Source organism: Hippocampus guttulatus, chromosome 11, assembly GCF_054856545.1.
Source record: "Hippocampus guttulatus isolate MCC_2025c chromosome 11, RoL_Hgut_1.0, whole genome shotgun sequence".
In the NCBI taxonomy this organism is placed as follows: domain Eukaryota; kingdom Metazoa; phylum Chordata; class Actinopteri; order Syngnathiformes; family Syngnathidae; genus Hippocampus; species Hippocampus guttulatus.
Window position 1 is genome coordinate 2,901,014 of NC_141271.1, and position 26,800 is coordinate 2,927,813.

The 26,800-nt window shown below is 42.6% G+C and overlaps 1 pseudogene; it reads left to right on the forward strand.

The window, feature by feature from the left end:
• On the forward strand, positions 1-26,376 carry LOC147197812 (uncharacterized; annotated as a pseudogene).
• Positions 26,377-26,800: the final 424 nt, after the last annotated feature.

The following is a 26,800-nucleotide window of genomic DNA, read 5'->3' on the forward strand; positions in this document are numbered from 1 at the left end:
ATGGGCAAGAGCAGTGGCACGGCATACAATTATCCGGCAAAGAAGAGCCAGAAGGTCGGTCCTAATATACCAGGTGTGCAGCCAGCAAGAATGTTCAGCCCGCCACCTGCTGCCGAAACCGGAACATGACAAAAACATTCAAAGGGGCCGCATATTTTCACAACCCCGCTACACCACTTCTTGCATGGGGATTGATTAATGCAAAGGGCTACCGTTTTCACACACACAAAATAACAAATTTGCTAAAATTGCCTTAAAGTACATGTTAATCATTCATATGTGTGCATTTATATGTGTGAAGATTTAACATGGCAGGAGAATAGGAAACCTCAATGCAACACTTTACGTCCATAAGTCGCAAATTTTCAAATTACCACGTTACTGCTGAATTGTTTTTAGAACGAGCCTGCGGGCTACTCATGGGGTTCTTAGGGTGGGCTACTTGGTGCCTGTGGCGACCATGTTGGTGACGCTTGGTGTAGTGGTTGGCTATATATATATTATATACAGCCATCTCGTTACCTCTGCGTCCTAGACGCGCAATTTTCCAGTGGGACGCACAGTTCCAAATAATGTGCATTTTTGGGACGCGAAGAAATTTCTCAGTCAAAACAAAAAAAATAAAACCTACGGCAGACCTGAGGATTTCACGGTAACGATCGTTACCGGTAGAGTGTCGTTTCCGTGGCGTCATTTTGACGGTACCGAAAATTTGTTTCCCATAAAAGTCACCGCACACGAGTTGACTGTACGCAATCGAATCTCTCCTGTGTGATCAACGCAGTTTCACTGTGCCTGTAAGTGTGTTTGTGGTGTGGTGTGTGAGTGTGTTTCTTCTAATTTACTTTCGTTTGTTTTCAGTGTTGGGGTGGGCGGAACAGATAACGTTATGTGCGAGTTGCTATTTTAGTCCGCAAACTGAGAAATCACGCTGATGAGAGTTTGAGATGGCAGCGGGAAAAAAACACACAACGGTATACTAATTACGACATTTAAGAAATGGGAATGCCCGTCTGATTTTTCGTATGAATCGTCTGAAGGGCTTATCACTCAACTCACCTGTGACGTACGCACAGAACACGAGAGCGAGATACGACGGGAGGCATGATTCCGAGGCAAGTTGGTCATTAAATCAATTGGCTAATCGCTATGAAAAATATGATGAAACAGTATTGGTTATTCTATAATTTACTGGTTGTAGCATGGTAACTTTATGAATAAAAAATTTGTCACGAGGTGTAGTAATGCTAATGTTAACTGTTGGTAGAACTAATGATGACGTGTGTTAGATTATTTCGTCAAATTGATAGTAGATTACACATGCGTGGTCTTGGGAAGAGGATGTCAAGCCACATCAATACTTACCTGTATTAATGATTACCGGTCCATTAATCTTTGCAGTGTGGGATTGGAAAAAATACTCTGATTTTGTGGTTTGCTGTATTCATGATGCCAAATGAGTACACCACATTTTAATCCATTTCTTTTTTGGAATAAACCTGGAGTACACAGCTGCTGATGTAATGTTCATTGTTCATATAATAGTTTTCAAACATTTACCCTTGAAACAGTATGATTTAGAGTTTCAGAATTCTTGATTATGAAAATCAAAATACAAAAATGGGTTCCCATGATGAACGTTTTCGGAACCCAAATTTAGTTACCGTGGTTTCCCATTGGGTAATCCGACGGAACCGAAAAACGATTACCGTGAATTTCCGAAATCCTCAGGCCTGCTACTGAATTATTTACATTTTTGCAGCATTTGTTTATAATTGTATGTATATGTTGTTGTTTGTGTTCTTGCCATATGCAATTGAATTAGTAGACCATTTCAGAATTCGAAATTTGGGACTCTCGGAACGCATATTGGGACTCACACTTTTCTGATCAGCGAGTCCCTGGGACTCGCTGGGGGTAAACTAAAATTATCACTGTATAATTTTTTTTTTTTTTAAATCCTCGTCTCACCCCTCGGGTGGTGTCCGTCCCTCATTCAGCTCGGGTCCTCTACCAGAGGCCAGGAAGCTTGAGGGTTCTGCGCAGTATCCTTGCTGTTCCCAGCACTGCACATTTCTGGACTGAGATGTCCGATGTTGTTCCCGGGATCTGTTGCAGCCACTCATCTAGTTTGGGGGTCACTGCCCCGACTGAGTGCTCCGACCACCACAGGCACGACTGTCACCTTTACCTTCCAGGCTCTCTCCAGCTCCTCTCTGAGCCCTTGGTATTTCTCGAGTTTCTCGTGTTCCTTCTTTCTGATGTTTCCATCACTTGGGACCGCTACATCCACTACAACGGCTTTCCTCTGCCCTTTATCTATGATCACGATATCTGGTTGGTTCGCCATTACCATCTTGTCAGTCTGGATCTGGAAGTCCCACAGGATCTTCGCTCTGTCATTCTCCACCACCTTCTGAGGTGTTTCCCATTTTGACCTTGGGGTTTCCAGTCCATACTTCGCACAGATGTTTCGGTAGACTATGCCAGCCACCTGGTTATGGCGTTCCATGTAGGCTTTCCCTGCCAGCATCTTACACACTGCATTTATGTGTTGGATCGTCTCAGGTGCCTCTTTGCACAACCTACACCTTGGGTCTTGTCTGGTGTGGTATACCTGGGCCTCAATGGCTCTGGTGCTCAGGGCCTGCTCCTGAGCAGCCAGGATGAGTGCCTCTGTGCTGTCCTTCAGGCCAGCCCTCTCTAGCCACTGATAGGACTTCTTGAGATCGGCCACTTCAGTTATGGTCCGGTGGTACATCCCGTGTAGGGGCTTTTCCTCCCATGATGGTCCCTCTTCCAGCGCCTCATCTTCTGTTCCCCATTGTCTGAGACATTCTCTGAGTACGTCATCCGTTGGAGCCTTCTCTTTGATGTATTCATGGAGCTTGGATGTTTCATCCTGGACAGTGGCTCTCACACTCACTAGTCCCCGACCTCCTTCCTTTCGGCTTGTGTACAGTCTCAGGGTGCTGGATTTGGGATGGTTGTCTCTTCCTTTGGCCACCTTATTATTCCTGCAGGGTATCTGATCACTGGCATTGCCTGGGTCTTATTCTTGCCATTGATCTGGCTTCTTAGGACTTGCCTCACTTGCTGGAGGTATTTGGCCGTAGCTGCTTTCCTTGTTGCCAGTTCGAGGTTGCCATTGGCTTGTGGTATACCGAGGTACTTGTAGCTGTCCTCAATGTCTGCTATTGTTCCTTCAGGGAGTGAGACCCCTTCAGTGCTGACTACCTTTCCTCTCTTCGTCACCATCCGACTACATTTCTCAAGCCCGAATGACATCCCAATGTCGCTGCTGTAGATCCTGGTTGTGTGGATCAGGGAGTCCCTTTCGCTCTTAGCATACAGCTTAATGTCATCCATGTAGAGGAGGTGACTGATCGTAGCTCCATTTCTGAGGCGGTATCCATAGCCTGTCTTGGTGATTACTTGCCTTAGGGGGTTCAGTCCGATGCAGAACAGCAGTGGGGAGAGTGCATCACCTTGGTATATGCCACATTTGATGGACACTTGGGTAAGTGGCTTGCCATTGGCTTCAAGTGTGGTTTTCCACATCCTCATCGAGTTCGCAACTCTTAGGGTCCTGTTTACCTTATACAACTCCAAGCATTCAGTGATCCATGCATGTGGCATAGAGTCATAGGCTTTCTTGTAATCAATCCAGGCTGTGCACAGGTTGGTATGTCGGGACCTGCAGTCTTGTGCGACTGTTCTGTCAACCAGGAGCTGAAGTTTGGCTCCTCTGGTATCTCAACCAATGCCCTTCTGTGCTTCGCTCATGTATTGATCCATGTGTCCACTTATCTTAGCCGCAATGATGCCTGACATGAGCTTCCATGTTGTGGAGAGACAGGTTATTGGCCGATAGTTGGATGGGACGGCACCTGATCCTTCATGATCAGGATCGTTCGCCCTTCGGTTAGCCATCCTGGGTGAGTCCCATCCCTCAGCAGCTGGTTCCTTTGTGCTGCTAGGCGCTCATGGAGTGCTGTGAGTTTCTTTAGCCAGTAGGTGTGGACCATGTCCGGGCCTGGTGCTGTCCAGTTCTTCATATCTGAGACTCTTTCCTGTATGTCTGCCACTGTTATGGTAACTGGGTTCTGTTCAGGGAGGTCGCTGTGCTCCTCTCTCAGGGTCACCAGCCATTGTGCACTGCTGTTATGTGCAACCTCCTTCTCCCATATGCCTTTCCAGTACCTTTCAGTTTCCAGTCTTGGTGGGTCAGCTCTGTTGTTAGGACCCTGCCACTGAGCGTACACTTTTGCAGGTTGTGTTGCGAACAGCCTGTTTATTCGTCTGGCCTCATTCTCTTTTGTGTACCGCTTTAGGCGGCTGGACAAGGCTTGGAGCCTTTGTTTGGCAGTTTCGAGTGCTTCAGGTATGGTCATCTGGATGTACCTCTTGGGTATCGGCCTTTTCATCACACCTCTCTGGGCCTCCGTCAATTGATTCACATCTTTCCGAGCCGCCTTGATCTTAGCCTCCAACCGTCTTTTGTATGGTGGGTAACGTATCTCATGGCACCCATGGTTGCTCCTATAGCCAAGCATCTCGAGGATCACTGATGCTGAAGCGTATATCAGCTCATTGGTTTCCGTGATCATTACGGTAGGGATCGCCCTCAGTGCTGCATTCACAGTTTCCATGAGACTTTCAGGTGGTACTTCAAATAGCCGTTGTAACCGGTTTCTAGGTTGCCCAGCTTTCATTCTCACCATGATCTTAGCTTTCAGGTCAGTTGCTGCCTTGCTCAGTATTTCATTCCTTGGGGCAGGCCTTACAATCTCATCATCTGCATTCATTGGGGCTGGTATGACCTCCTCCTCTGATCTGGCAGCCTGGGGCCCTTCACCATGGAACCTGCGTTGGACCTCATCAATCTCAAGTTGTGACAGAAGTTGCCGTTTGTGGATGTTGGAACACTGAAACGAGTTGTTTCGTGGTCAACCGTGACTGTGGGTTTCGAAGTAACCATTTAGCCCACATTCTCTGCATGTAACCCCTCTGACTAGGGTTGCTTGAGTAGTAGCATTCCAACAGAGCCATGTTGTCACATCTCGCCCATCTTCGCTTTGTTCCAGTAGCCCATTTTTCATCAAGGTTCCCCAGCACCTGACGCAGACCTAGTTTGGCCGGGCGACGTCTGAGCCGGCATGTCATTCGTTTTATTGTCTCTCATCATTGTATGAGGTAGGCATGAGCGTGAAGGGTCTTGCCCAAGGACCCACACTGGATGGTGTTATGTGCTCATTTTTTATTTTTTTGCCCCAAGCGGGATTCGAACCACCGTTTCCCGTACACCAAACCGATGCCTTACCAACTGAGCTATCCAGCCGCTCGTTGTCTATATCTATATATATATATATATATATATATACCTGTATATACTATATATATACAGTATATACACTGTGTTAGAGCTGTCAAACGATTAAAATATTTAATCGAATTAAAAACACAACTGTCAGAATTAACTCAAAATCATGTTTACTCACACATTTTTTATTTATTTTTCTGAATTAACCTTTTGTATTTTTTTTGTCCTATTTTTCCCCATTTTAATGCGCTCATCAACATGGAATCATGGATCAGTTTTCAATGTGCAAAATGCAAATATATACTGAAACAACAATTTCGATTTTCAATTTTACATGAACATTTTTCATTTGGAGCAGTTATTCACACATAATCTGTCACACAATATTATTGTCTTATCAACAACAGTGAAAAAAACATTTTGCCACACAACAGCTCCTTTAACAGCTCTTTTTAGGGAATCAAAACAGAGCAATAACATATTATAAAGTGCACATCTAAGGTAAACTAGTAGTCAGCCTACAGTGGATTTAAGCCATGGTTGCATATTTTCTTTTTCTCAAGTTTGCTTTGAACACAGCAGTCAGGCTATGTTGATTCTGTTCGTCCTTCTTGCATGGAAGTCTCTCTGTGGTTCTGTGTCGACATTATTTCGGATGACTACACTTCGGATGACGACACTGGGTTCGAGGCACCGCTGAACTCTCGACTCCACTCCCTTTATTTGTATGGACACGGAACATGGTAACCTGACACACAAAATAGTTCCAAACAAGTTCATAATCGCGTCAGTGGGATACATCGTACTCATCAAGCTAGTCTCTTATTTCTCTCCCGAAACAGTGTATTCTCCCGCTTGGTGTACCTTAGCCTTCTCCGTTACGTACAATTTCTGTACACAGCTTGTCATGGAGGCTCTCGCTGGCAATCCATAGTGGAGTTGTTAGATTCAGTGCGAATGATTTCAGCTTGAGTCGAGCTGTGGGCAATGTTGACAGGCTTGCATGCAGTAGCCATACATTTAGCTATGGCTTCAGCAAATGTGTTCTTCGTTGTGTTATCCATTTTCTTTGCTTTGAAATGATCCATAGCTGTCTGTCTTAGAGGAGAGGAGGGTGCGGACTACTCACATCAACTGAATGCTTGGCCATTAAGTGGTATTTCAGACTTGACGTGCTATGATGATAGCTCAGTTTACGACTGCAAAACATACAGGTAACTTTGGTCTTGTCAGTGGAACAATCTGGCAACTTTTTAAAAGTAAACTTTCCATTCATAAACTCTTTAAGTATCCGTTTTCGATGTCTTGCGCTTCCGTGGCTGGCAAACCAGACATGGGCGTGGACTTCTGCAGCGTGCTTGTTGTTTTGTTTCCGGTTTATTTATAGAGCAACCTAAAATCCGCTGTGACGTGTGCCGCATTAATCTCACGAGAAAAAAAATAATCACGTTAAAATTCATTTAAATTAATGCCGATAATAATGCGCTAATATATATATATATATATATATATATATGCGTGATCCCTCGCTATTTCGCAGTTTGTTTATCGTGGCCTCAGTGCATCGCGGATTTTTTCAAACATATTCAGAAAAAAAAAAGCTAAAATGACGCAAAAAGTCCGCAAAAGGTCCGTGAATGGCAGTGAAAGTCAGCAAAACAACAGCAAGTCACATTGAGCAACATATACCTGACTACATACATGTCTTTACTGTATTTCGTTATTCATACACTCACCTAAGCTAACTTCCATCCATCCATCCATCCATTTTCCGAACCGCTTGATCCTCACTAGGGTCGCAGGGGGTGCGGGAGCCTATCCCAGCCGTCTTTGGGCAGTAGGCGGGGGACACCTTGAATCAGTTGCCAGCCAATCGCAGGGCACACAGAGACGAACGACCATCCACGCCCCACACTCACACCAAGGGACAATTTAGAGCGTCCAATCAGCCTGCCATGCATGTTTTTGGAATGTGGGAGGAAACCGGAGTACCCGGAGAAAACCCACGCAGGCCCCGGGAGAACATGCAAACTCCACACAGGGAGGAATGTGAGCTGGAATCGAACCCGGTACCTCCGCACTGTGAAGCCGACGCGCTAACCACTGGACTACCGGGCCGCCAACTAACCTAACTTATACATGTTTAAATATATTAGTATATAGCATTAAGTAATGTTAATTATTACAAACATGCATCTATACCATTAAATTTATAAATATTATTTATATTCATACACATGTACATATACCTATACTTCGCGGATTTTCGTCTATCGCGGGTGGTTTCGGTCCCCATTTACCGCGCTAAACGAAGGATTACTGTACATATTCACTTCCTGCATTGTTGGCCGTTTAACACAGTGGTATTTTGTGCTTATTTGATTTGAAGTAATAATGTATTTTATGTAATAAATCTTTTTTTTAAATGCAACATTACCCTACCTTGAATGAATTACATTGCCGACATGAGAATGACTCCAATCCTGTACATACTGTTACATTTAACCTCCAGAGCAACAGTGCCACAGCTGTCTGTGTGTGATTTTAGTTTATTTATTTTTTTGTCTGACAGCAGTGCTCGCAAACGTCAGTTAGCTCCAGCAGTTTGGGATACGATGACGGAATGTGGTTTGGCTGCACAGTACTTTCAGGTTCTTGGCTGTGGTTTAAAATCTCTCCATATGAACAACGGTGTGGTTCTGTTTTCAAGTGTAATGACAAAAACAGTTGAGTTGGAATTGATGTGATTCTCAAAGAAACCTCATTTGGGTGTGTTATGGCTTATCCTATTAAGAAAGTGATTTGGTTGTTTCGTTTCTCCATATTTTTCAAATTTGCGGTTTCGGTATTTGATGATTTTATTTTGATGAATATCAATTGAATTATTTGAATTATGTCTGGAAAAACAATACATACAAGAGGAGAAGCTGATGAGCATATTTTGCTCCTGCTGACTTTTGAGGCAGTCTTTATCTTATTCTGAAATCCACATGACAACATACTGAATATCCCTTGAACAAATGCACATCTTTCTGTTACAAAGAAAATTGTTCAGCACAATTTTTGACTCTGCAAGCAAACGAGCAATCTGACCTAAAGTAGTTTCTTCATTTAAGATGACTTTTCAAAAAAAATATCCCAAAAGACTTTTTGTCTCTCACTGAATTGCCCAGGTTGTTGCTTTCATCACATAAATTCTGGCTTATGTTGAAATCTGCCGTGAGGTTTCTCTCTTTCCAAATGTAGTAAGGGCACAGGCAAACACTTTAGGTGATGTGATAAATTTCCAGGTAGCCAATGCTCACATCATTGACCCTGTCTCCTGGGTGGGAAGACGGAGAGAAAGAAAAGAAACAGGACCTGAGACCAAATGAAACCTCTCTCCTCATCTGTTGAGTTATTGGTTTATTTACAGATGAAGTTAAAAATAGGGTGGTTTCAGGAGCATTTGGACAGGTTAAACGTATCATACTAAACTAAAGTTCATAATTGCTTCCATCCCACAAATTCTTACCTTTTCGCTCGCTTTGCCTACATATTTTCTATTCATATCTAATTTATTGCATTAAATAAGCATCAATTGAAAAACATGAACAAAACATCACAGTGTGTGTGTGTGTTTGGAGGGGGGTGCGAGAGAGAGGGAGAGAGTGTGTTTCTTAAACCATATATGTGACGCTCGAAACTGTTCATCACTGTTGTAATAACAATAAAGTGCATCAGAGAGAGAGGCTATTCTCCTCTTCAAATGTTTTTTTTTGTATGAAGAAAAATTAGATCAGATAAATATTTTCAAAATATTTTCCATTATTGATTTGACCAATAACCCTCCATCGATCTTCTGATCCGCTTTATTCTCACAAGGGTCGCAGAGGATGCCGGAGCCTATGCCAGCTGTCTTAGGGCAGTAGGCGGGGGACACCCTGAACTGGTTGCCAGCCAATCGCAGGGCACATCGAGACGAACGACCATCCACGCTCACACTCACATCTAGGGGCAATTTAGAGTGTTCAATCAACCTGCCATGCATGTTTTTGGAATGTGGGAGGAAACCGGAGTACCCGGAAAAAACCCACGCAGGCACGAGGGAGAACATGCCCCACACAGGAAGGCCAGAGCTGGAATCAAACCCCGTACCTCTGCACTGCGAGGTCGATGCGCGGACCACAGGCCCACCGGGCCGCCCCCAATCACCTAAGATTCAAAATAATTACTGGATATATTTTTAAGGGGGGGAAATAACAAACAAAAATATACATTAACCTGCTTCCAAAAATCCGCATACTCTCAAACTAATATTTTGTTGCAGCACCTTTGGATTAAATGCATTCAGTAAGCAGCCTATCCACAGGTGGCTTTCAACACTCGTGTTTTCATACCCTTTATTCATTGCACTGGGCGGTTCCTATCTGAGCATGAGCAAATTGTGTTTAGCGCTAGCATAAGCCAACTCGATCCATCAAAGTGATTTGCATTTAATTTTTGAGCAATGTTTCCTCATTTCCTCCTTAAATTGTTCCACTCTTTGCAAAAGTGCTCCACATGTATCAGCTTACAAGGATATCGCTTGTTCACAGCCCTCTTCAGATAACCTTCAAGATGTTTGATGGAACTTTTCATAATTCCTTCCACCTTCGAACCAGGCTAAAGTTTCAGATTATTAAGACTCCAAAGCATCATGCTGCCAACCTCTATTCCTTGTTGGGATGTTGTTGAGTTTGGGGCCTGAATGTTTTTCTTCGTCCTTCATATGATTAACTTTCATGCACCCTGTAACCAAATAAAATGATAAACTGTCCACTGTAGTAACCATTGTACCTGAAATGGTTAAGATGAGAGCTCGTTGTCACATGTAGTAAACAGCCAATACTTGTCTAATTCTGCTTTCGCTGCTTCAGTAATGCTGTCGGCCTCTTAACAGCCTCCCTGACCAGTTTGGTTGTCATTTATTTATTTATTGTAATACATTTTGGAGGAATGTCCAATTCTTGCTAATGTAGGTTATTGTCCTGTTGTGCTTTAGTTTCTCCACTTGATGACGACTGCCTTCACTCTATTCCATGGTATATGTATTGCTTTGGAAATTGTTTTGTACCCTTTGCCATTCTGAAACGATGATATAACTCAATTTACTGTGGAAGATATGACTACAAAAATTACATGAAATGGTTTTGTTTGTTTAGATGACGTTTTGGTTTTGTTTCCTCATGTGCTTTTGTCTTCCTCATTTTGTGTCCAGCTGTTGTCATCCGGGTCCCTTGTGTCAACCAATCAGATCGTTCAAAACCTTTGTGTCTTGTCTTGTCCAGGTGTTCCTCGTTGTCTCATCAGTTTGCTTGTATTTAGTTTCCTGGGTTCTGTCAGTTGCGGACGTTGTATCGGTCTGTCGTGGTGAAGAAGGAGCTGAGCCAAAGGGCGAAGCTCTCAATTTACCGGTCGATCTACGTTCCAACCCTCATCTATGGTCACGAGCTATGGGTCGTGACCGAAAGAACGAGATCCCGGATACAAGCGGCCGAAATGAGTTTTCTCCGCAGGGTGTCCGGGCTCTCCCTTAGAGATAAGGTGAGAAGCTCGGTCATCCGGGAGGGGCTCAGAGTCGAGCCGCTTCTCCTCCACATCGAGAGGAGCCAGATGAGGTGGCTTGGGCATCTGATTCGGATGCCTCCTGAACGCCTCCCTGGTGAGGTGTTCCGGGCATGTCCCACCGGGAGGAGACCCCGAGGAAGACCCAGGACACGCTGGAGTGACTATGTCACCCAGCTGGCCTGGGAACGCCTCGGGATCCCCCGGGGAGAGCTGGAAGAAGTAGCTAGGGAGAGGGAAGTCTGGGCTTCCCTGCTAAAGCTGTTGCCCCCGCGACCCGGCCCCGGATAAGCGGTAGAAGATGGATGGATGGATGGTTCTGTCAGTCTTTGTCAGATCGTGCATGGGTTTTTGTTTTTGTTGCTGTCACGTTGTTTTGTTTAACTGTCATGGGTTTCTGTTTGCTTGTCATTTTGGTTTATTTGAGTTTTTCAGGACTTTGTGGTTTGGATTTATTTTTTTTCCTGTGTAGTGTGTACCCCTCCTGCAAGTGTTTTTCGTCAATACATTTAGTTGAGTCCACCCCGCTCCTCCTGCCACCCTGCTTTTTAGGTCCACGACCATCACGCAACATGACACAAAAAGCCTACAAAACAGATTATTTGGGGTGAAGCAACAGCACTTTAAATAACATCAGTGTCCTGACTCCAATTTAACATGAGTTTGAATGTGACTGGTTTAGGGCTGCAACAATGAATCGATAATATCCAAAAAATATTTATGTAACAGTCTTGGCAATAAATTTCACGGCGCACACAAATTGAGGGGTCAGTGTATACTCGTAGAACATAGAAGCCTGGCAACAGAGTAAGTCATTGCAGATATTGTACTTTGTTACATTTTGAAGTGAGCAATGGAATGATAGTCTCTCTTGGCGGTGATGTGTATTAAATTAGCCAGTTTGACATGCATGAAAAGCTCATGAAACGTCTATAACATGAACTTGTGAATAACATGGGTGAGCAATAGTGGAGTTCGCCCTGACAAGGCAAAAAACATGTTTGTTTTTTTCCACAAGACAACGCAATTCAATACATATTTATTTCTAGAACACTTTCATAACAGTTGCAGCTGGAACAAAGCTATTTTCAGAACATCTAACATAAAATAACAAAAAGAACACAAACAAATACATGACATCAAACATGGACAATAATACAATTGTAACAACTATCTCTCCATCAGTCTGATGAAGTTACGCTCGTTTTCCGGCCGAGCATACAGGTGCCAGTCTCCCAAAACAGGGCCCGAGGTCTCAAACCTTTCAGACAGAAGGTTGGAATGAGCTGCTCAATGATGAGGAATGAATATGCATATTACTTTTTTTTTTAAACTGAATAATTTACATCAACTTCCCTGGCTGCTAAACTCATTTCAAAAGCTTATGAAGTAACACATCAGACCTTCACGAGTAGGTAGGTCTAAAATTGTTTGGGGGAAAATAATTATTATTATTCTTATTATTACTAAAACAACAACATTAATTAATAAAAAGTAATCCAACTCTTACTGACACCTGTACTGAGGCCCCAAAATCAGAAAAATCCATTACGAAAAGATCAGTGTCACACAACCTTTTTGAAATGCTGATTCATCAAACATAAAGATTATTCTCCGGGCGGCCCGGTGGTCGACTGGTTAGCGTGTTGGCCTCACAGTGCAGAGGTGCAGGCTCCGGTCTTCCTGGTTGGTGTTTGCATGATCTTCCTGTGCATGCGTGGGTTTTCTCCGAGAGTTCTGGTTTCCTCCCACATTCTAAAAACAAGCATGGCAGGTTAATGGAACACTTTAAATTTTCCCTTGGTGCGAGTGTGAGCACGGATGCTTATTCGTCTGTGTGTGGACATCCCACCAAGGATATCCAACCATGCATCGTCTATACCAGGGGTGGCCAACCTGCGGCTCGTGAGCCGCATGCACCTCTTTGGCTGGTTTAATGCGGCTCCCGGGCTCTCACACGACAAGCGTCGAAAACGCTTCGGCAGCGGCGATGCCATTCAAACAAGGCGCCAACTTCACAGAACGTACTCCGTCACCCTATCATCAATCCCATTACTTGATAGACATAGAGAGCAACCAATCAGATGACTGCATCACCGCTCATGCGCAAACAACGGCGCTAAGTGCTAAGCTAGTTAGCGAATTAACTCTGATTTTATTTTAAGGCAGCGGTGCCCAATATGTCGATCAAAATCGACCGGGAGCCAGCGACCTGGTCCCAAGTCGACCGCAATGGGTGGGAGGAGGAAATGGGTGGGGGGAAAGAAAAAAAAGATTTGCTTGTTTGTATCTTGAGCTTTCATTCATTTTTGGCCCGTTCTGACTGTTGCTCATCGTGGTGTGCGTGCAAATTTGCGCGAGTGCACTGGTGGGCACCGGCGTGAGTGCTTGCGTGTGTGCGTGTGTGTGTGCTTGCACGTGCGCGCTCGGGTCGTTCGAGAAAAGTTGGTCACTTCAAAAGTCCTCTTTGGCCAAAAAAGTGTGTGTGTGTGTGTGTGTCCTTGCACGTGCGCGCTCGGGTCGTTCGAGAGAAGTTGGTCACTTCAAAAGTCCTCTTTGGCCAAAAAAGTGTGTGTGTGTGTGTGTATACGCGCGTGCGCGGGGAAGGGTATGATGTGGCTCTTTGCAGTAACTCAGTAAAAAATTGGCTGTTCTTCTCTGACTGGTTGGCCACCCTTGGTCTATACTTTACTCTGTCCAGGATTGCAGTGAGCTGGAGCCTAACACAGCTGACCTCAGGAGTAAGGGCGCCCCAACCTGGAATGTAAAAAAAAATCATAACGTTAAAGCTAAAAGCAACACTAGCACTGATAAAGGGCTTCAAGAGTTATAACCTCTTTTCTATTATTTCAATTTGGCTCGCATAAAATTGATGAATTAGATGTGGCGCCAAAATTCGAAGAATTCAATAACAAAGACAAATGGGAAACGTCTCTCCTTCAGGTTTCAAAGGCATTTTGGGTTTAAAAATGAAACTTTGTTGAGAGAAGAGGAGTTGGCAGGGCATGAATATTATCTGTGTAATTTAATCAATTTAAGATGTTTTGCATTACCTAAATTACATTTTCAGTGAGAAGCAGGGAACATGCATTGCTCTAAATCAGATCTGCATGAACAAAAACAGATAGTTATTTGACTGCTGAAGCAATTCCTGCACGATGGGTTTAATATTCTTTTGTTTACTCATCTGACTATTTGTACGGTATTTCCTATTTGGAAGAATTTGAGGTCTCTCCTGAAAATGCTGCCACATACAAAAGTGAGATTTGTGAAGTGAATCGTAACTCTAATAATTAACTGAATACCCTAACACTACTACAGTACTACTTCGAGTGTAGTAGCATCTTAGTGGTTTTAGTGTCCTTTACCTTGTGTGGTCGATTCAGTGTCAGTGATGTGTCTGGCACGGGTTGTGTTTTTGAAGACATAAACAAAAGTGTTTACACATATCTTCACTTGGGATCTTGAGTCTGGCCTTCCCATGTGAAATCCAAGACCTTAAATGTTTTCATTTCATTTATTTGGCTCTGCATTAGCTTTGCCAAACGACAACACGCTGGAGTTGACTTCCACCATTATCTTTACAATGCAATACACAATTACAAAAAGACACGCAACAACAATTGAAGTACCTTTCAACAACCACAATCACAACAAACACAAATAGTACAGGACCAGAATCAACCATGCGCAGACAGACTGGCATGATATAAGATCATCTTTTGATAGTATCTTAAATCAATGTTTATTTTCCTGAATGGGATGTGTAGGCAGAGGATTCAATGATACTGACCGCTCTACACATTATTGTACTTTTAAGCTTATTTGTTTTCACCTGAGGTAAAGCATATCTACCATCCTTTGCATGTCTTGTGTTGTGTGCCTTTTTATTTTATTATTATATATGTTTTTTATTTTTTTTATTTAACCAGGATGGTTCAACTGAGGTGAAGAACCACTTTTTCAAAAGACCTGGCCAAGACAGGCAGCAGCAATAAATAATTTTTAAAAAGTTATGACAATAAAATGAGAAACAAAGTACAATTCACCAAACATGATGTTTCATCAGAACAGGTAGACAGATGTTCATGTAGCACCCTGGGCAATTGAGTCATTGATATTTTCCATTTGAAACTAAGCAATGAGGCAGAAAACCTGTTTTCTACCTTCGCTCAACTGAGACAATCATGCATTGTATTAACATTTGCGTATGGCCAACGTAACAACAATACAAAACGGTACATATTTATTTATATTACGCTTTCACAACAGCTGCAGTGGTAACAAAGCACTTTTCAGAACATTTAACATAAAATTGTGACAAATAGAAAAGTAGCCTGCAAATAGGGATGAGGATGAGAATTAAGGAATAAACAGCCTTATTCTGAGCTATCTGAAATTTCTTTATATTTGACAAAACTCCAAGGACTTGTCTAAATGAGATAACACAAGACTTTAAATAACACAAGCTCTTATATTTTGACCTTGGCCAACTTTTAAATAAATGCATTTGTATTTTTAAGATAAGAAAACCTTTATTAGTCTCGCAATGGAGAAATTCCCGATTCACAGCAGCAAAGTTATGAAAGGAAGAAGTAGAACAACAAAATACAGGAGCTGCTGGAAAGGCAGCCACTCTCGCGGCGCCATTTTGAAGTCAAAATAACAAAAATAACACAACACAACACATAGGGCACAGACAGTCGTGCAATCTTCACCACTTTTCTGCATACACTTTGTTGTCTGAAGCAGTTCTAGATGAAAGAGGAGAGGATCAAAGTGTCCTTTCACCAGTGGATCAGACGTCATGCTGAAAATGTGCACACGTCTGCTACAAGCTAAGTTTTGAAAGCAAACTCGAAGCTGTAGCGTCCATTGACGAAAAGGGATGAGTTCACTTCTCCTGTCCCACGTAATCCGCTTCAAACTCCAAGCCGCGACTCCCAGTTGCAAATCCGCATCGGCGCTCCGCGCTAACGCTCCTTTCTTCTCATCATCGGCTCCTCAAGACTTACATCCATCCAGCCGCAGACCGTTCAACAGCACCGATCTCTCCGCTGAACAAAGCGGGGCTGTGAAAAATGCTGGCCATTACAGGCGCAAGACACAAGCGCCCCGGCACTGTCCAGCAACGACAGTCAAATGGCGCCGACATTCCTCCCAGTCAAAAACAGTGCTGGTATACCCATGCTGCCGAGAAGGCGCAACCACCAAGCACAGAGTCTCCTCCTTGATGAATGTCATGGCCAAAAAAAATGCTGAAAAAAGTCCACATCAGGTCCACACGACGTAACAACAAACACAAAGTGACAAAACAAACACAAAAACAACAAAAAAAGCAAGGCTCATGAGAGCACTTGCCGACGGCTGCCTACTCGGGCGCCATCTTGACTTCAAAGTTCACTTTGAAACTTCATCTTTCTTCCTACCTTTGTGTATTTGTATTTGCACATTGAAGACTACAGTCCTTAATTTCTCATTTTAAAAATGAACATTCAAGCAACAAGTATTTCCTTGTGAGGACTGAGTGGGTGGCAACACTGGGAAATCTATCTTATCGTTAAACAAATAACTATGAACTCGTTATGATTTTATTTATTTATTTATTTTACATGAACTATGAATTGAACAAATTCATTAAAAAGAAATTGTGAACTTTAAACGAGTTTGCTTCCAAAGTGAACTTTCCTAATACTGGTCACTAGTCGATCACAGGTTCGTTAGGCCGAGGTAAGGAGGTTTCAAGCCTCCTTTGAATTTTAGTAGAACAAAGCTAAAAAAAACAAAAAAAAACATTGAATATAAAATACTGTATCAGGAAAGGAAATGAAATGTTCACCTAACTCAGGGATCCCCAAACTTTTTCCTGTGAGGGCCAAATAACTTTTCCCTTCTCTGACAGGGGCCAAGTTCGGTTTGGAACAAAAAGTGTGACGATCGCAGGAGGTGTCGAGACATCAAAATTTATTGTTTTCCAAAAAGCCGCACATAACCAGGTATTAACCTTTTTCCGGGATCCTCACAGGCACAATTCATGAAATCAATAAAAACCAATCTTTTTTTTTCTTTTACTTAATCTTTTCGCCATTAGTCCATTTTTTTTTTTTGACAGGAGTGCATCGCAGATTTTTATTTATTCATTTATTTATTTTTGGGAGAGAGGAGTTCCGAATAGGGCACCAACTGCAGAAGGGTGGAATAGAATGTTATGTCCTATGCATCTACAAGTCTCGATCACCTGGTCAGACCAAAAAAAAAACATAAAAAACACATCTTTGGTATTGTTCAGGGGGCCTAGGAAAATGCAGAGGTGGGCCACATTCGGCCCCGGGCCGTAGTTTGGGGACCAATGACCTAACTGATCATTATGCATGTAAAGGTAGCGTAAGGTAGGTAGCGCTTGTCTTGTGTTATTATCCAACCCATTCCACTTAATCATATCAAAAATGTCTTTTATTATTTATTATTTCACTGGTGCAGAGATCTTAATGCACACAGGACTGTACTTTGTGGGATATTTTTAATGATGACAATGGAGTAATAGTGGAAGAAATTGGTAATGAAAAACCTGGTGTGTGTGTGTGAATATGGGAGAGAATCAATGATAAATGTGCATACCGGTTAGTGTCAGCAATTACGGAGCCCCAGACATGACATTCGAAAGAAAAAAAAATTACGCACATAAACTACTTATTTAAGCACACTAATTACTAATGTGTGCACACCAATTACTACTTTGTGTGCATGAACTATTACTTTGTGCGCATGGAATAGTTACTGCATGCACATGAACTAGAGCTGATGCCTTATTGGACTAGAGGGTAAACAAATTAAGCGCACCTTCACTGACTCGCTTCTAATTGACGTAATCAGTGCCTTGGAAAACACACAAATTATTGCATCTGCCGTTTTTATTTCATGCCAACATTAAGTAGTGATATTGTGACAAAAGGTTTTCATTCATACATCCACTGGTAGCCATGATCCTTTCCAGAGCATTGCAGTTGCTGAACAATAAAATCGATCCCGGCGTCCAAGTCGTACCTCCACCGGTAAAGCAAGCTGGCTCCCAACAGCCTCTTCAAATGTCTCTCGGTGATAATGATTCCTTGAAATACCAAGCTTTTCATGATGTCCTTGTAAGTCATCCCGAGCCCTAAAATAAAATTTCATCATGCTGTCCTTGTCCATTATTTAGCTTTCCTTCGACCTTTCAACTTTGAAAGAAGGTGCATTCTCATTCTCATGACCCGCAAGGTGCCACGGCTACTTTTTTGTGCGCACATAGCTATTTTGTGCTCACAATATAGTATTCCATGCACACCTAGTAGTTGGTGCCCACAAAGTAGTTCCTTGTGCGTACGTAATAGTTACAGAGTGTGCACAGTTGTTTTTTTAAATTTATTATTATTATTATTATTATTAAAGGGTTCCATAAACAATAGATCGCACAATGGTTTCAGATGTGTTGGCTAATTTGTGTGAATGGTGTCATGATTCTGTTTGTGACCAACAGGTGGCACTGTAGGGCTCCCCCCTGCAGCTGCACACCTGTTGGTCGTTATGTCATAAGTTGTATAAAAGGACTCCCGCCCGACCACTCATTGTTTGCTTGTCCTGTCATGGGTCTGTTCTAGTTTTTTGAGCTTCAGCCATGGTTTTGTTTGCCACTTTGCATTCGTTTTGTTTTCCAGACTTTGTGTGTTTCGGATTTCGTTTCCTTCATATTTTAATACAATTTTGTCAAGTTCTCCCTGCTCCTCCCTCCTGCCTGGTTTTTGGAGTCCACCACCACCAAGCAACGTGACAAATGGGATGTACTAAGTGGAACAACGATAGGAAGTGACCATTATTGAGTATTCATGAATTTCGAAAAATGTGGGAATAACAGTAAGAAGTGGAGTTTAAAAGATGCGGATTGGGGGAAATTCCGAGATAGCTGTGAGAAATACTTGTCAGTGATGAATATGAATGAAGAGGTTGAATGTTCGATTCAAGGCATTAGTCGGACAATTCTCAGAGCAGCAAGGGTGTCTATCCAGAAGAAGGGATGTTGGGACAGGAGAAAGACAGTTCCTTGGTGGACAAAGGAATGTAAAAGGTTGATTAAAAATGGGAATAATGCATTGAAAGAATTGAAGATAAATTATAGCTTTTAGCTCAGAACTTGATTGAATATACTGTAAATGGATAAATGCAGTTGTGAGAAGAATTGGAAGGGATTCTGAGAGGGCATTGGTCATCTTTTTGTGACCCAATGGGAAGGGACACTAATGTGGATAAAATGTGCCAGGTTATAAGAATGAAAAGAGTGAAGAGAGAGGATTGTTATCAAGATTTACAGTTTATGAAAAGGAATACTAGCATTTATGCTGAAGGGGTGTTCACACGGCACACATTTGCATCGGTGCTGCACCGACATATTTTGTTACGATATATCTGACACCGGTGTAAATTTTGTGGAGCGTTCACACGTAAAAAGCTGCTTACTAAAGAGAAGCGTGTTAACCCCGGTGCAGCCCCCTTGCATTCACATGGCAGTTTCTGTGGACGTGCAATACGAAATAAAACATGCCCATGTTCTCCCTGTGTCTGCGTGGGTTTTCTCCAGGACTCTGGTTTCCTCCCACATTCAAAGAACATGCACGCTATGAGTTAATTGATCACTGTAAATTGTGCTGAGGTGTGAGTGTGAATGGTTTGGTTGTCTATGTGTGCCTTGCGATTGGCTGGCAACCACTTCATGCCCGAAGACAGTTGGGATAGGCTCCAACACGCCTGCGACCCTTGTGAGGATAAGCGGATCAGATAATTCATGGATAATAGAGTGTGGAGGGGGGGGGGACAAATGTCAGAAAATTGGAAATTGGGGCGGTGATAATTCCAATTAGAAAACCAGGAGAGGATCTGACAAAACCTGGGAATTACAGCCAATAGCTTTGACATCTAATTTATGCAAAGTTATGGAAAGGATGATAAATGGATAGGCTGATGTATTTTTTTATAAAAAGAATGGGTTGATGAGGAATTAATATTTTGGATTCAAACATATGCTTGGAGTATGAAGTAAGAAAGGCACAAGTGAACAGATTGACTGCAGTCGCCATATTTTTTTGATATTGCGAAAGCTTATGACAATGACACACGGAGGTTTAAATTACCGTATTTTCACGACTATAAGGCGCCATTAAAAGTCTCAAATTTTCTCCAAAATGGACAGGACGCCTTATGATGCGGAGTGTCTTGTGTATGCGCTGAGTTCCAAAACCTGACTGACAGCTGACACGCTGTTTATATAGAGAAAAGGCGGAAGTGACTGTGGACAGGCATGCGGCAAAGAAGTCGGCCAATCAGTGAAGGGTGGGCGTGTATATATACATATATGGAGAGAGAGAGAGAGAGAGAGAAAAGGCAGACGTGAGTGAGGACAGGCATGCGGCGAAGAAGTCCGCCAATGAGTGAAGGGTGGGCGTGTAAGTGGACGCTAAAGGGACGCCCCTAGCAGGTACCAACACCTGTATAGAGTGTGGCTATGTGCATTGTTGCAAAACAACTTCAGTTTTGGTTTCTAAGAACCCCCGAAAATAAATTCTACAAAGAGACACGCCTATGAAGCACAGTTCAAACTTCAAGCCATTGGTTATGCTTTTGGCATGCGTGCCCATCTCACAGCAGCGGTGAAAAACCAAGTCAAGCAAATGAACTCTGAGCTTGCCGTTATTCCCAGAGGCTTGACTAAAGAACTCCAACCGCTGGACATCGGCATCAATCGGGCGTTCAAAGCAAAGTTGCGACCGGGCGTTCAAAGTAAAGTTGCGAGCGGCATGGGAACAATGGATGATCGATGGCAAACACAACTTTACAAAGAGTGAGAGGCAGCGCTGGGCGAGTTACGCCACAATTTGCGAATGGATTGTGGCTGCTTGGACGAACGTGTCTGCTTGCACTGTTGTTCGAGTTTTTGGCAAAGCCGGCATCATTTCTGTGGAGCCACATGGCAATGAGAGTGACTCTGACAACGAGAGGGAACACGGCGTTTTTGATGGATTACCGGTACTTGCACAATTGTTCAATTCTGATACAGAGGATGAGGACTTTGATGGATTTCTGGGTGATGATTGATCAAAAAACGTGAGTACATTGTACAATGGCTAAATAAAATACAACAAAATTCAGTTTTGCTTCCGTTGCCTTTTTAAAAACGTGTTTTTAGCTTGTATCTGTATGTCTTGGCATGCTAACGTATGCTACAAGCTAACGTGTTTTTAGCCTGCGCGCATGCATGCCGTATGTTTAAGCTGGCGTATATTTTACCACTGTAAAACTGCGCCCAATAATACAGTGCGTTTTGTCTATGTGTCAAATACAGAAATAGCACCCATTAATGAGACTGCGCCCAACCATACGGTGCGCCGAATGGTCGTGAAAATACGGTAAGTAAATTGGGGTTTACAGGGGCTGGCCCGGTGGTCCGGTTTCCTCCCACATTCCAAAAACATGCATGGCAGGCTGATTGAACACTCCAAATTGTCCCTAGGTGTGAGTGTGAGCATGGATGGTTGTTCATCTCTGTGTGTTCTGTGATTGGCTGGCACCCGGTTCAGGGTGTCCCGCGCCTACTGCCCGAAGACAGCTGGGATAGGCTCCAGCACCCCCGCGACGCTTGTGAGGATAAGCGGATCGGAAAATGGATGGTTCAATGGTAGTATTTATCGTACAGATAATGGAACACCACAGGGCAGTATTATAAATCCTCTGTTATTTTCAATAATGATAATTTGTGTGTTTTGCGGAATGGAGAACGAGATGGAGTGATTTGGTGACAGGTTGAGGTCTGATCGCAGACGGAATGGAGTGTGGATTCCACAAACACAGACTCAGATAAATGGCGATGACAAAAAGGTTTATTAACTCATTTACACCCTTTGACGTATAAATACGTGAATTAGCGCATAGCCGTTCCCTCCCCATGACGTATTAATACGTCAATCACGTGTTTTCATGGGGGAGGGTGCAAGAGAGTCCGATGCAACTTCTCACCACAGGATTAATCTTGACGGCAATGTTAAATAGCAAAAAAATGGCCATCGGGTGGCAGTGGTGCAAAAATCAACCAGGATCACGCGGCAGAAGTAGTAGAAAGGGCGTACAGTGAAGGAGGGGCGTATGTGGATAGTGGATTGGAACATTAGCAACGATGGAGAAAAGGAAATAACTAACTAAAAATGATTTTTTTTCGGTATAAAAGCGTCCTCGAAACAAAACAACAAAGAAGATGGTGTTTGTGTGGAAGATAAAATGATGCTTCGGTCACGTAATCGAAAGCGGCACTCGTCAAACGAACGTCGGCCTGCACAAACATGGCGTGCTACACGCAGCCCGCATAGCTCACGCCGAGTTTCGAGTTCATCTGATGAAGATGAACTTACTCCACGTCAGCGATCATCGCTTGGCAGAGCATTTTGTGCCTCCTGATGCCCCACATTGCCCACAAATCGTCTCCCCGGCGACTTCCAGCGATGACGGCAAAGAGGCTGCATTGCTTCGCATGGCCGACGCCGGGCACACGTCAGCGATTCGTTGGAATCGTCTCGTAATGACGACGGCGAAAACGATGAATTGGAGAGCGATTTGGATCCCGATGTCGGACGAATATGTGCCTTCGGACATAACGGAAAGCAGCTGAGAGTCCTTGCCAGAGCCGCTGGAACGAGGAGGTAACTGCTGACTAGCTTGCAAGTTCCCATTCAAAACTTCATCACTTCTTATGCCTCCTCAGTCACATTTATGTACCGCTACATTCCCCGCTGTACTATGAAGTTGCCAGTAACACTAATCATTTATGTACGGTTGATCGTCTCGTAGATGTGGATGAAAATATGCGCTGACTTGCATGTCGCCATAGGTTTTAAAAAAACAGGACACATTTGGTCCGCTCAGCTCTGATAAAACCACTAGTGTTAAATTCATATTCCATTTCATTTCAAATTGGATGCTGAGCAACGTGGAATGAATGGTGTAAATAGCAGTGTGCGAGCATGTATGTGTGTGTGTGAGAGATGTTGAAATGTAAGTGGAAAGCAACAAAAATAAAAATAGAAAAATAAAAGTGTGGTAATTGTACATAATTCTATAAATTACAGATTGTCCAACCAGAAGCCAAAAGATGATGACTCCTCGCTTTGGTGACGGAAAGAAAGGTAAATAAAATTATTGTACCTCACTCTGCAGCAAGATATATTTGCAACTTTTTATGTTTCTATAATTTATAGGTCGTGGATCTGGACGTGGTGGGATGAATCGATGTGGTGACAAACTGGATGGAAGCCAAAAACCATCTTCTGCACAGCTGCACTTTTGTTCATAGTTCAATAGTTTTGTTGTGTGCAAATAAATTATTTTGCTATACAACATTATTTGGAATGTTCTTTTGTAGGAGGAACACATTATTGAGGTATTTGAGTTGCCACAAAAGCAAAAAATAGTGTAAAACTTGAAATGATGCTTGAAATGCATGCTTTTACAAAAAGCTCATTTTCTCTGGATTTCTGCAGAAAATCGGCCTTTTCCATAAAACTTAGCAGTTTTCTAATGCTGACTGCCAACGAACGGAGAAAGATAGAAACAAACTTTTTTTTCTGCTGAAAGAAGAGAGTCTCACCTTTCTTTTGACAGGTTGCATGTATATATAGCCATAGAACAGAAAATTCTGTGGGCCTTGCAAATCAGTCAAGATTCAGTAAAATGTGAGGGATTGAGGGGGTTGCTCCAGTGAAAAGGGGTGGTATTCAATGAGTTAAGGAAAAGTGAGGGACAGACAAAGTATACAACAAAAGGTGCTGGCAAAACAGGGAGCCAGAGAAATCGTACAAGAACACAAAGGATAGAATGATTTTCGAGAACATGATAAAACAAATAGAGGTTATGTTTCTATAATTTATAGGTCGTGGATCTGGACGTGGTGGGATGAATCGATGTGAGCGATAGCCAGTGGTCGTCTGGGGCTCCGGCGGCGGCTGACACATTGGTTCCGCGCCGGTGGCTGGGTTCACGCCTGGGGGGCCAGCGGCTGTCGACCCATCGGTCGGACGTGGGCAGCGGGGTCCACCCCAGAAAACCAACCGACCGGTCGGTGAGCCAGGCGACGGCGGCGGCGGCGGATGCACGGCACGCTCGACCACCGAGGCAGCGCGAGCAAGCGATAGCCAGCTGGCGTGGTTGGGCGAGAGGATTCTTCGGGACTCCAGTGGCGGCGGCGCCGGCAGCTGGAGCTACCACCACTTGAGGCCAGCCGGCTGAATGGTTAATCCGGCAGCAGCGGCGGAAAAGTTCGAACATCGCGGCGGTGCCGTCAGGGGAGGCCACAGGCCCACTGCCACGTCACCAACTTCCGGGTTGGCAGAAAGACCACAGCACACCTCATCAACCAGCTGACAGCCGGCTAGCAACAAAACCCGAAAAATGCCGCCCAAACGGGGACAAGATAATAAACAGGACGAAGAATTGATGACCCTTACGCAAGTCAATGAACTACTCACGCAACAAAAATAACTGTTCACAGCACTCATTCAGCAACAACAGGATCACTTCAAAGTATTTGTAAAGATGATTCTGGAGTCAACAAACACACGACTCGACAATTTCTCCAGGGAAATACAAGAACTGAAAACAAGTCTTAATTTTACCCAAAAGGAGGTCGATGACATTAAAAAACAACAAACGAATGGAACTGACCATTGCAAAACCATGCAAACTGAAATCTATAAAGTATGTGACAGTATGCTGGTTTTAACGGACAAGATGGACTACTTAGAGGGACAATCTAAAAGAAATAACTTGATAATCGATGGAATTGAAGAAATGCAAGGAGAAACGTGGACCGAAACGGAGCAAAAAGTGCAGAAAATCTTTAAGGAGCAATTGCAATTAAAGGAGACAATCGAGGTGGAAAGAGCCCACCGCACGGGGAGACACGAATCGGGAAGACCTCGACCAAGGCCAGTCGTGGTGAAGTTTGAAAAATATAAGGACAAAACAATGATACTACAGAGAGCAAAATACTTAAAAGGTACCAAAATCTACATTAATGAAGATTACACAGATATGGTACGTCAAAAAAGAAAAGAATTGCTTCCAAAACTAAAAGCGGCACGTGAAAGAGGGGAAATTGCCTACTTGAGGCACGGCAAACTCATCGTCCACCCCCGCACCAGTACTCCAATTCAACGGGCTGAGAGCTGATTACCACCAGAAAAAAACTCTGACTAAATAGAGATAGGAAACAAACAACACAAACATGACCCAGAGAACAACTTGGACCCAGACAATAATTTCTTCAACCATAATCACAGCATCACAAACTCAGACTATTACACTGATAAGCAATTCAACACAAATGTAGTACTGAAAAATACATTTTCAGTGATACATATAAATAGTAGAAGTCTTTATAAAAAAAATCACCAAAATCAAAGAATATTTGACTACATTTAAATTTACAATAATTGCCATAACAGAAACTTGGCTTGATGATGAAAAAACAAGTGAAATGAAAATTGATGGATATGAAATGTATGCAACTCATAGGGAAGACAAAAAAGGAGGGGGAGTTGCAATATATGTAGACAAAACACTGAAATGCACCAAACTTGAGAGCCTGACAAACACAACCGAGAATCTAATGGAATGTCTAACTCTTGAAATACACATTAAAAATGCATCAAATGTTAATATAAGCTGTGTTTATAGGACACCAGGATCTTGTCTAAACACATTTAATAAAAAACTGACAGATATGCTGAGTTGTTCAAATGACAAGAAAACACGAATAATATGTGGCGACTTTAACATCAACTTATTAAACCCAAATGGACACAAAAAAACAACAGAATTCATAAACACAATGTATAGCAACGGTCTTTTCCCAGTCATTCTGAGACCCAGCAGAATAACAGTTGATACGGCCACATTGATAGATAATATATTTATAAATAAGATTGAACATAAAAAGGAAAGTGGACTCCTCATAACTGATATAAGTGACCATCTACCGGTCTTTGCAGTCCTATACAATTACTTCGATAGAAAAACAATACCAATTACTCACACATCAGAAATAAGACTCAGAACCCAACATTCCATCTCAGCTTTCAAGCTCGACCTAGACAAGCAAAATTGGTCTGAGGTCTACACAAACGATGACCCAAATACTGCGTTTGATGCATTTCAGTCAACCATAACCTCCCTATACGAAAAACATTTCCCAGTAATTAAAGTCACCAGAAAGTCAAATGAACAAAGTAAGCCATGGATAATAAAAGGCATAGAAAATGCATGTAAAAAGAAAAACAAACAATCTATACAAATCGTTTCTAAAATCCAGAACTAAAGAAGCTGAAACAAAATATAAGACGTATAAAAACAAATTAGTAAACATTATAAGAACTAGCAAGAGAGACCATTTTCACGCATTATTAGAACAAAACAAAAGCAACACTCAAGAAATTTGGAAAATCTTAAATCATGTAATTAGAAATAACTCTAATAAAGTAGATTATCCTGAGTATTTTATGAAAGACAAAAATAGCATTATTGAGGAAACTGCAGAAATAGCAAATTTTGTTAATATCGGCAGTAACTTAGCAAAACAAATTCCTGATCCAATAAATTCTTTTGAAATAGATAAATACATAGAAAAAAATCCATCCACAATGTTTCTTACTGCTGTGACTCAAAATGAAATATTAAATATTGTAAAAACATATCAAAGTAAAAAGTCAACTGACTGTTTTAATATTGATATGTCAATAGTAAAACAGATTATAGAATTTGTAGTGTGACCCTTTACATATATATGCAACCTGTCATTTAAAGACGGTATTTTTCCATCAA